At 52.0% G+C, this 12,753-nt stretch overlaps 1 protein-coding gene across 4 annotated transcripts in view; it reads right to left on the bottom strand.

Moving 5' to 3' along the window:
* LOC149366121 (kinesin-like protein KIF21A) overlaps nucleotides 1–7,096 on the bottom strand; it is a 60,120-nt gene extending 53,024 nt beyond the window's left edge. For 3 of the 4 annotated variants that reach the window (XM_089548819.1, XM_089548828.1, XM_089548838.1), the window contains exon 1: nucleotides 7,045–7,095. The gene's annotated coding sequence lies outside the window, so the exon portion shown is untranslated. Of the gene's footprint in view, nucleotides 1–7,044 lie in introns of all 4 variants that reach the window. The other variant, XM_089548809.1, reaches the window with a different exon arrangement.
* Between the last annotated feature and the right edge of the window lie 5,657 nt (nucleotides 7,097–12,753).

Genomic DNA, 12,753 nt, shown 5'->3' with positions numbered 1-12,753 from the left:
TTCCGGCGGTTCGCCCCGAGGTCGCGTTAGTGCACATTCAGCGAAAGCAACTCTCGCGTTCGCGCCACTGCTATCGCAACAACGCCCCCGTGGTGTTGCGAGCGCACGCCGCTAGGGGAGTAGAGGAGGAGGAGGAGGAGGAGGATTCAACGCGGCGGCGGCGGCAACGCGGTTGCGACGCGTGACCGCGTTGCGCGACTGCTCACGCGCGGCAGTTTGCTAGCGTTTCGCTTAAAAAACAACAACAAAAATAGAGAGACGTCGAAAGACCTCGGCGGCTTTTTTTTTTTCGGTGCAGGTGTAAGCACGAAGGAGCAGCGCGTCACGCCTTCGAGGGTGCTACGCGAGCGTTACGCCGACGTCGCGTAACCTCTCTTCGTCCGCGGTCTTTTTGGATCTTTCTTTTTTGTTTGTGTTTAGGTCCACGGCGGCGCGACTCGGTAGCGACGCGAGCGCTAAAGCGCGTGTCATTTAATTTGCGCGTCCTCCAACAATCTCGACGCGCTACCGGCCTCGGCGACTGCTAAATGGGAAGGCCTCCCCGCTGCCTACTACGTAACCCTATAGCGAGAGGACGGGGACAAAGCGGCGAAATTTCGAGACACGCGCCCCGTCAATTAGTTCCTCGAAGGTTACGTCACGAACGGCCATGGCCGGGTACCACTGTCAGGTTGCACGACGCCGGGTTTTTTTTAATCGTACTAGTTAAAATGCGTGGCCAGTTTGTTGACGTTAGGATGTTGGAAGATACCGTCGCCGCCTGGGGATAGCCAACTGAACCTGTGTATTGCTTACGTAAGCATTATTTGCCTCATGCGTGGCGTATCACCACTTTCTGTCCACAAAGTAGCTCGGGTAAATTCGGGGGAGCCCCGCGCAAGTTGCAGCCAATGGGAGGGAGCTCGGCAGTAACTCGGGAAAGTTCGGAGGAGCGCCGCGCAAGCTGCAGCCAATGGGAAGAAGCTCGGGTAAGCTCGGGCAGTAACTCGGGTAAGCTGCGCGAGAAGTACCACGGGAAGAGCAACAAGGGTCGCACAATCTCTACCGGTGACTGACCGAAACAGTCACCTGCAAGTGCAGTGGCGCATCGCTTAATCGCTGTACCACTGCGCTGGTAGTGGTACGAGGACTCGTCGCCATATACGGGCATCAACCAACGGAGCTCCGAATTGTGTTCGGTTTGGTGGCTTACGCGAACTGTTACACAAACGCGCAGGATACCACAGATATGATCGACCACAAACGCACAAACGGAAACAGCAGAAGTGCACAATAATTTCGCATTCATAGCACGTAAGGAGACAATTAGTGCCCCCGGTAATTTTTTTTTCGAGTATACCTCAGCTGTACGCCTGAATGCAGCAGATGGTGTAACAGAAAGCGAATACAGCTCGATAACAATGAGTGCCAGATGACACATCGGCTCTATGGGAACTTTCGCAACTGGCAAGTTCAATGGGAAGCTCTGGCATAACTGCCAATGATAAGCGGATAAGATAAAACGCGTAATATAAAATGCACCGCGCATCCGGTGTGATGGCGGCGACCATATAACGAAGCCACCGGGAAACCGCGATTATACTGCCAGTTCGGAACAGACTGGACACGGGCAGAGTAGAAAGCAATCTTGAACGCCCAACGGGGCACGTGCATTTTAAACAACGCGAAGAGTGGCTGTGCAAAAGACCACATCGCACGAGTGTGATCTGTGGATATATGCAGTAGAAAGTGGGTCGCCCAGAAATCAAAGCCATGAAAGCGAGAGGAAAAAAAAAATATGTCACAGGTGGCGACAGAAGGAACAAAGGAACAATGGGGGACGCAACGCGCACAAGGCGAAACAGAAATGGGGGAAAAGAATTGAGAAAAATCAAACAAACAAACGAAACGACGCGTCACAGAAGCTGTTCGTAAATGCACAGAACAAGTAAGGAGAGAAGGATGTCACCTTCTGGTTAACCAGCTCGAAAAAGAGGGTCAACCTGCATGGGGAAGAGGAAACATATGCTACGCTATGAGCGAGCGCCCTACATATCGGATAGGAAATGAAGCACCCAGTGGCTATAGGACAAATAGAAAAAAGTAAACGACGCTGACCATAGCGCGAAGCATGTGCGATCTTGAAGGAACACGCAGTACCAAAGATTACGTTGATCCCCTGGCCCAAGCCCTCTGAGGACGGTGGGAGACTCACCCTTCGCCGCGCCATAAAAGAGGACTAACTCGAGCTCCGCCTCGACAAACGTCTCTACCCTCCCCCTCATCCATCACTCACGGTGCCGGAGGCTCGCCTTCTTCGGCACATCTAAATGAATGCAGTCATCACGCCGTCCCGCCTCTTTCTATATCGCTATCGATCGGACCCTTCCTGTCCCAACTGCACCTGTATCTATGCGGACCTGGCCCATTGCCTCTTCTATTGCCCGGCTGCTCAGCAGTCGGGTTCCTACCCCCCACCTTCTTTATCCATCACCACCTGGCGCTACTGGCTTGGCGCTGAAGGGGAGGAAGAACAGCGACATCTGATCGCCCAGGTGGTCGACATGCTCGGCCTGTAAATTATGGTCGAATAAAGGTCTACTACTACTACTACTACTACTACTACCACTACTACTACTACTATGCAAGGTGTTCCAGGAGCTGAACTTGAGTACCGTATTTGAAAAAAGTAATCACGCTGTATGCACTCAACTTAAATACTCCTATATGGGAGTAAAGAGGAGTAAACTGCCCTCTAGCACATCCCCTTCTATAAAAGACAGTAAGAGAACAGCTTACTCCCTTTTTATTCCTTTCTGTTTAGAGTATGGTTTGCTTCTCAGTCGTAGAGTGGATGCGGCTTCCTTACAGATCAACAGGTATTGAAAGGCGAGTCTTGAAACCATGCAGCCTCGTTGTTTTTAGCAACGACGGTACACCCTATGTCGAAAGTAGAGAGTCCAGGGGGGTTCGCTTGATAAGCCGCGTATAGTGGGGCTCCTGTAGAACCCGCGGAAGTCCCAACTTTCGGAAGGGGTGAAAAGAATTCCTCTTCAAGGGATCTGGAACGTTGGCGATGCATGGCGAGACTCACGGCGCGGCCAAGAAAGAAACCCCTTGGGCTCCCCACTTTTGACGAAAAGGTGTACAACGCGCATCACCCCCCCTCCCCATCTAAACATTATTACGCCTATATGGGAGTAAAAAGGGAGTAAGCTCCAAATAGAAGGGAGTAAAAATGGTGTAAGCGGCCCTTTCCCAAACAGCGCAGGTAATCGGCCCAATATTACAAATGCATGGTCTCACTGTGGTCCTTTGTAGGACCGGCCTTCGCCAATATTGGGCCAGTTACTGGTGCTGCTTGGGAAAGGACCGCTCACTCCATTTTTACTCCCTTCTGTTTAGAGTACAGAATCTCGGGAGTGGCACGAAATGTCAGCAAAAGCAGGAAAGGCGGCATGCAAGCGCTACAGGGTATGCTATCAGATCGAATGAAGAGAAAGTGAGGGACACCGTAGTGAAGGTGTCCGGAAATTTAGACCACCTGGGGTTCTTTAACGTCCTCTGACATCGCACGGTACACGGGCCTCTAGAATTTCGCCTCCACAGAAATTCAACCGCCGCAGCCGGGATCGAACCCGCGTCTTTCGGGTCAGCATAACCAATGAGCCACCGCGGCGGGTTCGAATAAAGAGAAGGAGCGCCACAAGACGGCACTCTTTAAAAGGGCTCTGAAACATCTTCTGAGGAGAGTACATAAACTCGCTCAATCATTACATTCTCTCGTCACGAACACCTAAGCCGAATAATACTTCTACACGCAGCAGAGAACCCACAATCGCGCGCGAAAGTTGGCGAGGCCTTTCCGGCGACTTTTTCATGCTCCCGCACTCCGTCGCACCCTGCTTCGTACAGAGACGGCCACTGGTTACATTCTTTCAGGCGTTACCCAGCTACCATGACCGCGGCCAGTGAGCAGCGTCGCTGCGGCGGAGGAGCGCCGACCTTCCAGCGTGCAAAAAGTGACGAGAGGAGAGGGAAAGGCGCGAAGACGCTCAAATTCAAATTTGACTACAGATATCTAAGCTTCTGCAAAGCGCATCAAAAAGATTCTGGCTGGAGGGTATTCGAGAAGCGGCGTCACATCCCAGGAATAGCCCAACTTTAATGAGAACCCATTTCAGAGCCCATAAAAGCAGAGTTCTTCCCAATGTCCGCAGAACTTGTGAACATCGAGGGGACCATATAAACGAGGCCCCCAGCGAAGCCAGTGCCAAACTCCGCGCACGCGTACAATGCACTCGTTACTTTCCGACGAAAGACGGCGTATACAGGAACCGCGACGGCCGCCATCCATCAAGTTACGCGCGACCTCCGAGATCAGCAACCCATCCACAAAGTCACAGGCAAGAAATTAGCCTCAAGCTGTATGAAAAAAAAAAAAGATAAGTCGAGGAAGCAACCCGTGTATACAATGGAAGCCACATCGAATCTTCTTCCAAGTGCAACGGGGCCGTTACTCGGCCGACGGAAAGTGTTTTGACCTTCGCGCCTCGCTTCTTTTGCTTGTGGGCACGTAGCGTCGGCCCGACCGCGGCGAACTCCAAACGCGACGGGCGGGCAGAGGGACCGCCGCCGGCGAGAGCGCGGTCGGTCGTTGTTCGCCCGCCTGGGGCATTCTTCGCGCTAAATGGGCCGACAGGTGCGTCGCCCCCTCCCTCAGGACCTCCTCTCCATTTTTTTTTTCAGCCTGGCGGAGCAAAAATGAGCGCGACGTTGTCTACGGGGAAGGGAGACGAACAAGGCGCCTCTATTTTCTTCCGCTCGGACGCACTTCGAGAGGGGGGGTCGACGAGCAGTCACGCCATAAAGGCCCGTGGCACGCAACGAACACTGCCTTCAAACCTAGCGTCGCGCCGGTCCGTAGTTAACCCTTTCGCACGGACGACGCCTGGGCCAGGCGAAGACGGACACAGGAGTTCGATTCATATACGCAACAGGGGAGCAGACTTCACATTGTACAAGCGATCGTTTGTACACCGACGGACAGCTAGCAATGACAAGTTTTGTGCCAAAGTCTGACCGCAAAGACAATCCACGCACTGGCGCGCGCATTCTTTTCACGAACGCCCTGGCTCCTCTCGTTTGTCCTACGTCTCTGCGCTGTTCAGTTCCCAGTACTAAAACAAATATTGCTCGTGTGTGTAACAAACGGGGTAAGAAGGTCTACACAGACCCTGGAGAACTCGCTCAGAGGAATAGAGGTCAAACCGATTTTTAGGGAGTTGAACACAGTGGCAGCCGCAAGATGTCTTGATCGCTTTCGCAAACTACAGCGGCACCAAACCCAAACCAGCAAGACTAAACCGCCGGGACTAAACCCAAACCAGCGGGGCTACACCAGCGGTCTAAACGAACGGACTAAACCAAGCGTTTTGCCTTCAGAAAAGGAGACTTGGTGCAGGCGTTCGATGCACACTGTATCGAGCGAGCAGAGCCAGACCCCCCCTCCAGCGCGCGCGGGAAATGAGAGATCCGCCGGATAACGGCCCGAGGGACGTCCGCACCGGCGCCACTTATTTCTGGTGCCGGGGTACGAAAGAACAAAAGGTGGTCCCGTGGCGAAAGAGAAGGGAAAACGAAAGAAGAATAAGAGACAAGGACCCTAATAAAGAGCCCCCTAAGCGAGCGAAGGTCGTCCAGGCGCGCTATTGCACGCATGTGCGCGGCCTCCGCGCAGACGACGCGTACTGCTTTATAGCTCTCGGACTCGTGAAAAACGGTGCAGCACTGCGGAAACTACAGAGCAGGGGCCAGGCAGGGGCCAATAATGGGCCAAGCATGGGCCAAGCTGGGGCCAAACTGAGGCCAAACTGAGGCCAAAATGATCGCAGCTCGCGAGCACATGACGTTGCCACGAGACAGTGATTGGCGGATCGGCCGACCGACTGACTAGCAAAGTTATTGAATCGAAAATTAAACATGCTAACCTCGGCTCGAGGTCTCGTCAGCCCTCCTACGGCCGCAGAAACCCTTAATGTTTGCAGCAGATGGAAGCACCGTTTGAGCTCAGCGGAAAGCTATAGCGGTGACGCTGTTCCACTCTTCGAGCACTCCACTGTTTAGTTTCACTGGCGCAAGGACGAATCTACACACCTACGAATAATAGGCCAATCAACTTTCGGAGTTGCGTGCAGCATGGGGACGGTTGCGGGCCTCTGTTAACGCCACAGCTATCGTGCTAGAACACAGCAGCAAAGCGAGCGCAAGACGACGTAAACAAGACGCTCCATGCGACGTCGTCGGTCATTCGCCGCACGAAGTTCCTAGGGAAAAACCAAACATCCCGGCACCACGTACTTATACCTGCCTTATACGCCCCGGGGAACTTGGCGAGCTCGGCAAACTTGATTCACTGAAGCCAGCCGCTGGTTTCCGTAATGCTGCACAGTTTTAGCGAAGCATCAGTACAGCTGCCTGTAAGTATGCGCACTGTCATGTTAACACGTGCCCTTACGGTACCAAGTGCGCATGCTCATGCTTGTACCTGTCCTTATATAAGCAGCCGCTTGTCTGATAATAAACACACTTTGTTCCCTGCCTCCCTGGTCTCGTTGAAATGCTCCTTCGCTTGTTCCCTTGCTCGGCATATTTCCACTGTTTTGGCATACGACGGATTTTCAGACAGAAGTTTCTGCTGCAGGTCCTTGTCTTTAACTCCTAGAATTATTCGACTGCGCAGTAGTCTGTCCTCCAGCTCTCCGAATTCGCACAAGCGAGCAAGACTTCGGATATCGATTAGCCATTCGTTAAAAGATTCGCCCTCACGTTGATCTCGGGAGCCGAAACGAAACTCGTTGAATGTTAAATTCTTCGCTGGTTTGTAGTGGGCCTCAAATTTTTCAATCAGCTTATCGAGGTCTTTCTTTTCGTCCTCATTTGCGAAATCGAAGGTATAGAACACCCGCCTTGCTTCTTCTCCAATCGTCACAAGAAGGGTTGCTGCCTGAACGTCTTTAGGCTGCTTCCTTAGTCCGGTCGCCGTAGAAAACAGAGTAAACTCACTTTTCCAGATGATCCAATTCTGGTAAGCGTCACCCGTACTTTCCAGTGGCTTTGGCGGTGGAAGAACCGTCGAGGCCATGCTTCTTTCTCCGGAGGGTACTAGGGGTGCAGCTGGACGAGGGGGCGGCGAAGAACAGCGGTGAACGCGGCTTGCGAAACGCGTCGCCGCCCCACTTCTGACACCATGTGAACGGCCGGGAGGCAGGGAACAAAGTGTGTTTATTATCAGACAAGCGGCTGCTTATATAAGGACAGGTACAAGCATGAGCATGCGCACTTGGTACCGTAAGGGCACGTGTTAACATGACAGTGCGCATACTTACACTGCCGACGCTCGAGGCGACGCCATGCAGCCTTCGGCAAACAAAACGCCCACTCCTCTAGCACACAGCGTAATACGAGCGACGCTGCAGTCTGCTGGTCTTCCGCCATAAGTGTTGGGCCAAAAGGGCAAGGAGGAGGAGGAGAAGGAAGGAATTAATTCCTGGCGGCAACGACGAACGACGAGAAAGATGTCGCGATAGAAATTTTCTGCTCCGGCGACCGACGACGCCGGTGGTCTTTCGGGGACGTCCTTCAACGTTTCGCTCGGACACATGGCGGCACCACGTGTCTTCTCTGGACGTCCCACATGCTGGACGGATCTACGCGGAGAGCCAGCAGCTGTTTTGCAGCACAAGCGAATCCATCTGGGAAAGAGATGTACCTATAGATACAGACCAGCACACCGACCGAACGACCAACGGGCCCCAAGGACACGTCCTGCTGAACTTCAAAAACATAGCCGTTGCAAGGAAATCACTGTTCAGCAAAAGCCAACTGAAGTGACACACACACACTCACACAAAAGAAATTGACAGATGATCACGATAGTCGGTAATGCGAAGTTAATGCAATAAAGATATGTAATGCAATAAACTTTATTGATGGTTTGGGTTACTTGGGCGGCCTCCCCAGGCCCAAGAGATCCCGTCGACGAAGGTCGCTTGTCAGGCTTGGTGAATGAGCTGGCGCTGTATAACGGCAGCTCTGTGTGAGCCAACTTCGTCTCCCACTGCTCGTAGCTAATTTGTGGGTTTTTAAAAAGTCTTGGAGTCTGGGCAGTTCCAGTCCATGTGGAGGAGGAGCAGTTTGAACGCAGCTCTTCCCACGTCACCTGCAACGGAACGGGCAGGAACGGAACGGAACGGAACGGGCGTAACGGGCGTAAGAACTGCAGGAACGGGCGTAAGAGCTGCGCTCGAACAAATTACACTAGGACATCAAGAGACCTCGCGTCACATGACCGACAAACTTTGCAAAACGAGTCCGCCTTTGAAGAAACCTGCGATGTCTAGCTACCAATTTTTTTGTGGACTTGAACGGACAGTCTGCCGTACAAGTCAACGCGGAAGCTTTTTCCCCAAGGGCGGTTCGACAGCATACGTAATAGGCAGTAGGTATAAGGGCGTGGCGGCTGTAGGCGAGCGGCCGCCGACGGGAAGAGAAATCGACGACCGGGCACACGTGAATGACTAGCTGTCCGCAGAGGCGTCGACGACCGCCATTCACGAAGGCCGCAACAGGCGAGCCCAGCACGAAAGGCGAACGACCCCCGCCGCCGTCATTCATGCCACCGCGCGCGCATAGTGTAGACCGAAGGTACCGAAGGCTGAACGTGAACGTCCCGTGCGCGGACGTGGCGGCGACGGCGGGACCACCCCCGTCTTCAAGCGGGCCAGCCGACCGGAACCGGCTGCGGTTAACCCGTCCCTGTCCCCGCTCATTACAGTCACCTTCTTCGGGGGGAAAAAAAACACGGAGCTTCCGGCAAAAGACGCCGTCTCGTCTGTCCCGCAGACAAATCAGACGGCCTGTGCGCGCAAATAGGAGCGGGACCCCGCTGCCGGCGACGGCTCTATGTAGTGGACAATGAAAGGAACGGGGGCGGTTTGCGCCAAGCGGAAAAATATTACGTACCATTGTAACGTACCATTATAACCTGTACTGTAACGTGTAACGTGACTGTAACGTGTAACGTGATTGCAACGTGTAACGTGATTGCAACGTGTAACGTGATTGCAACGTGTAACGTGATTGCAACGTGTACAGTGGTGCTCCAGCCATTTCAAGTTCTGGAGCAATTTTTGGAGCAGAAAAATATCCATTCCGGAGCACATTTGTATCAGAACGATAACCCTGGAGCAACATGGGAACAGCATGAATGGAATAACGGAGTCACAAAGAGTTTGTTCCTAACGAGATAAGGTTCAGCCATGCGTAGCTAGGAAAAGAACAATCACAAAAACAGAGAAAATATTTTATTAATGCTCACACTACCTTGCACGCAAGTTCAACCAAGTGTGCTTGACTAAAAGTCCAGAGAACACGTTTACTAGAATCATTCTTTTTTCATGTTGGCTCTACAGTTAAACGTGGTTGTAACGAAATTTTTAAAAAGTGAGATTTTTCTTTACATCCGGGTTTCCGTTACATGTAGGTTTCGCGAAGTGAGTCAAAAGGACACTGCAGAACTGGAACCGAAATAAGAAATAAAAGTAGGTGCAATCACCTTGAAAACATTTACACAAAGCAGTGTTACTCGAAAGTCATAAACGTGGAGAAACTTTTTGCGATCACGCTGATAGTGTGACTGCAGCAGCAGCTGCCGCCACCTCCGCTGCGACCCGCGCAAGGCGGGGGCACCGCGGCCGAGCTGGAGAGGAACGCATGCGGCCGTGCCGCTGCCGTAGACCAACCGCGGAGGTTCTTCCCCGCTGCTCCCTCGCTGTAGCCCCAGGAAACAGACTCATCATCTTGCGTCGCCGGCTATCTCTGCCGTCCCCGCTCCTGACACGCCAAAGTTATCGGCACCGGAATCATGCCAGCAACTACGCGGCAGTGATGGTCGCGCACCGCTCGGGTCTTTGCTATGCCCTATCATCTTTCGCTGCTTTTGAGCATGAAGAGTTGTAACGCCACGTGGTATGACGTTCCAAAAGAGAAAGAGCCGGAGATGCGCCAACTGCAGCGGCTCGATGCGATCGGCGTTCCTCTCATGTCAGTTCGTGCTTTATCGTCACGGAACTTTAGCGTGGTTCTAACAAATTTTGAGTGGCTCAGCACTAACAGATAGAGGGCGTAGCCAGTTCGTTACATCAAGGTCAACTCCCGCAACACCTTTACTGCATGAAGGTCTGAAATGCACGCGCTTCAATGGGGCCGGCGATGGTCTTTATGACTAGGCTTCACCGGACGCTCCCTGCTCAGCTTTTTTCCCTACAGGAGCCGGCTTCAAAAAATGTGAAGTAACAGCTTCTCCCGAGTTCTTTCCTTCCTCCATAATAACTGGCTGCTAAATTCTACCACAAAGCAGCCCACCAACGCCCTTGGTTGCCAACTGCGAAAACGTTTTAGTAGGTTGTCGACCGAAATCCTGAATGGCTCTAAATATAGTTGCTTTCCTGCGACCGTGTCTTCTTTTTGGAGCAGCTAAGGCGCAATATTGATCAATTTGCCACTTTTGGAGCAGACTGGTGCAGCAAAATGCAAATGTATCAAAATGGAGCAAATGGAGCAGCTGGACCACCACTGCGTGTAACGTGATTGCAACGTGTAACGTGATTGCAACGTGTAACGTGATTGCAACGTGCACTGCAACGTGCACTGCAACGTGCACTGCAACGTGCACTGCAACGTGCACTGCAACGTGCACTGCAACGTGCACTGCAACGTGCACTGCAACGTGCACTGCAACGTGCACTGCAACGTGCACTGCAACGTGCACTGCAACGTGCACTGCAACGTGCACTGCAACGTGCACTGCAACGTGCACTGCAACGTGCACTGCAACGTGCACTGCAACGTGCACTGCAACGTGCACTGCAACGTGCACTGCAACGTGCACTGCAACGTGCATTGCAACGTGCATTGCAACGTACGCATATTTGCACTGCATTACCAATACCAGACTTGAAAACAGAGCGGTGCCAATCGCGAAACTGCACGCACGATTCCATCGAGTCATCCGGTGCGAAGATATGACGGTATACACACTTCCAGCGGTCATGTTACGTTCATAACATCGCTCACACAAACTTGAGAAAAACTGCGCAGTGGCCACTGCGCCAGGCGGCGCTGGAAACGTTCCACTGCGCGCCGAAAAACTGTTGGCTCCAAGCGCTTGTGAACGATTATAGAGGCAGCATTTGGTTGACAGCATTCGTTGCCTATCGGTTCCCGATGTAGATCTACCACTGCGGCTTCGGCTGAGTGTGGGAGCTTATGCCTATAAGCGTATAGGAAGCTGGCGTGAAAAAAGCACGGGGGGTCCACCCAAACACAGCTTTGTCTTGCTATGCTGTGCTCATCGTAGCCTGCGTCTACGACGCATCTTTCCGGTGCAAATACTGTCGCAGTTCCCTGTCCAGTGCATAATAGTTAGTGTTTAGTTACGTACAAGGGTGCTGGCCCAAACCGAAACCCAAGGTTGCTGCAGCTTCGTCAACAGGATCAGGTGCACAGCACCGACAGCAAGTGAACATCAGTTTCATTTCGCACAGTGAAGGCATAACCGACTGTGGGGAGGGAAAAACCTGCGCAAGCGAAAAAAAAAAGTAAAAAGCTCCCGAGCCGCCCAGCGAACCCGAGCAGCTATAGCAGACTTGTTTTGTTGGGCTATGGTTTAGCTATGCCGAAATTACAGATATAGAACATCGTATATATGCATGCAGTTACAGGACGATGGGGAAATCGCACGCGCGATGCCTATCTTATCAGCTTCTTATCACGTTCGTTGCACTGGTGCAACGAAGTTATTGCTTCCGCACGTAAGCACCTCGTTAAAAAAAAAATATGAACTCCGAAATGTGGAGGCGCAGAGATTTGTTTGTACGAAGGTGTTGCGAAAAACTGCTGAAAGTCTCCATACACAACACAACGACGCCAAAGCACGGCTGCGTTTTCTGTTTAGAGGCACTGCGACTCGTAATTCGGTCATGACGTCGCCGAAAAGAAAAAAAAAACAAAGAAATGGAACCCAGCGCTCACGACAGCCGGATTTCTGTGCGAGCTTCGAAACCGACACAAGCACGCATATGTCCGCTTTATAGCGCAGGGGAAAGGGCAGCATGATTTAATCTTTTCATCATTCATCCACTCTATGCGCCTGCAAAGGCTGCCTCTATCATTTCAATCACACCGCGACCTTTCTGCCGGATGATCTATGCGGGTCATCAAAAAAAGAAAAAGAAAAGGAGCGATCACTGTAAACAGCTGACGGCTTCGCGGCTGCTTATATAAAAAAAAAAAAAGACGGCGCAGTTCACAGCCGCTCGTTAGAGAAAGGAAACGAAGGTGAAAAGGAAAGAAGGAAAGAAAAATTAAACGCACGAGATCATAAATATAAACGGCACATTATGCCGTGGACGTTTTCGCGCTGTGATGACGCCGGCTTGTCGAGAACTGATTAAAATATGAGGGCTTTGCTCAGATATTACACCAGTGCGCACGTAAGTTTCGAAGCACGTCGCGTGACGACGATGCAGAACTAACAATACATATAAGCTGGCTGTGGTATTGACTAAATATAACTGAACCACGTGTAATAAAAAAATAAAATATGGCCGCCTGCAAAACACTGGCTCAACACAACCGTCGCCCTACACGCGATTTTTACGTGACCGCACGAGATCTATACGCAAAGCCTGGGGTTTTAAAGCAAAACGCTGA

Source organism: Amblyomma mixtum, chromosome 1 (genome assembly GCF_055824585.1).
Source record: "Amblyomma mixtum isolate Tamu chromosome 1, ASM5582458v1, whole genome shotgun sequence".
NCBI lineage: Eukaryota > Metazoa > Arthropoda > Arachnida > Ixodida > Ixodidae > Amblyomma > Amblyomma mixtum.
This window is presented reverse-complemented; position numbering and strand designations above follow the sequence as displayed.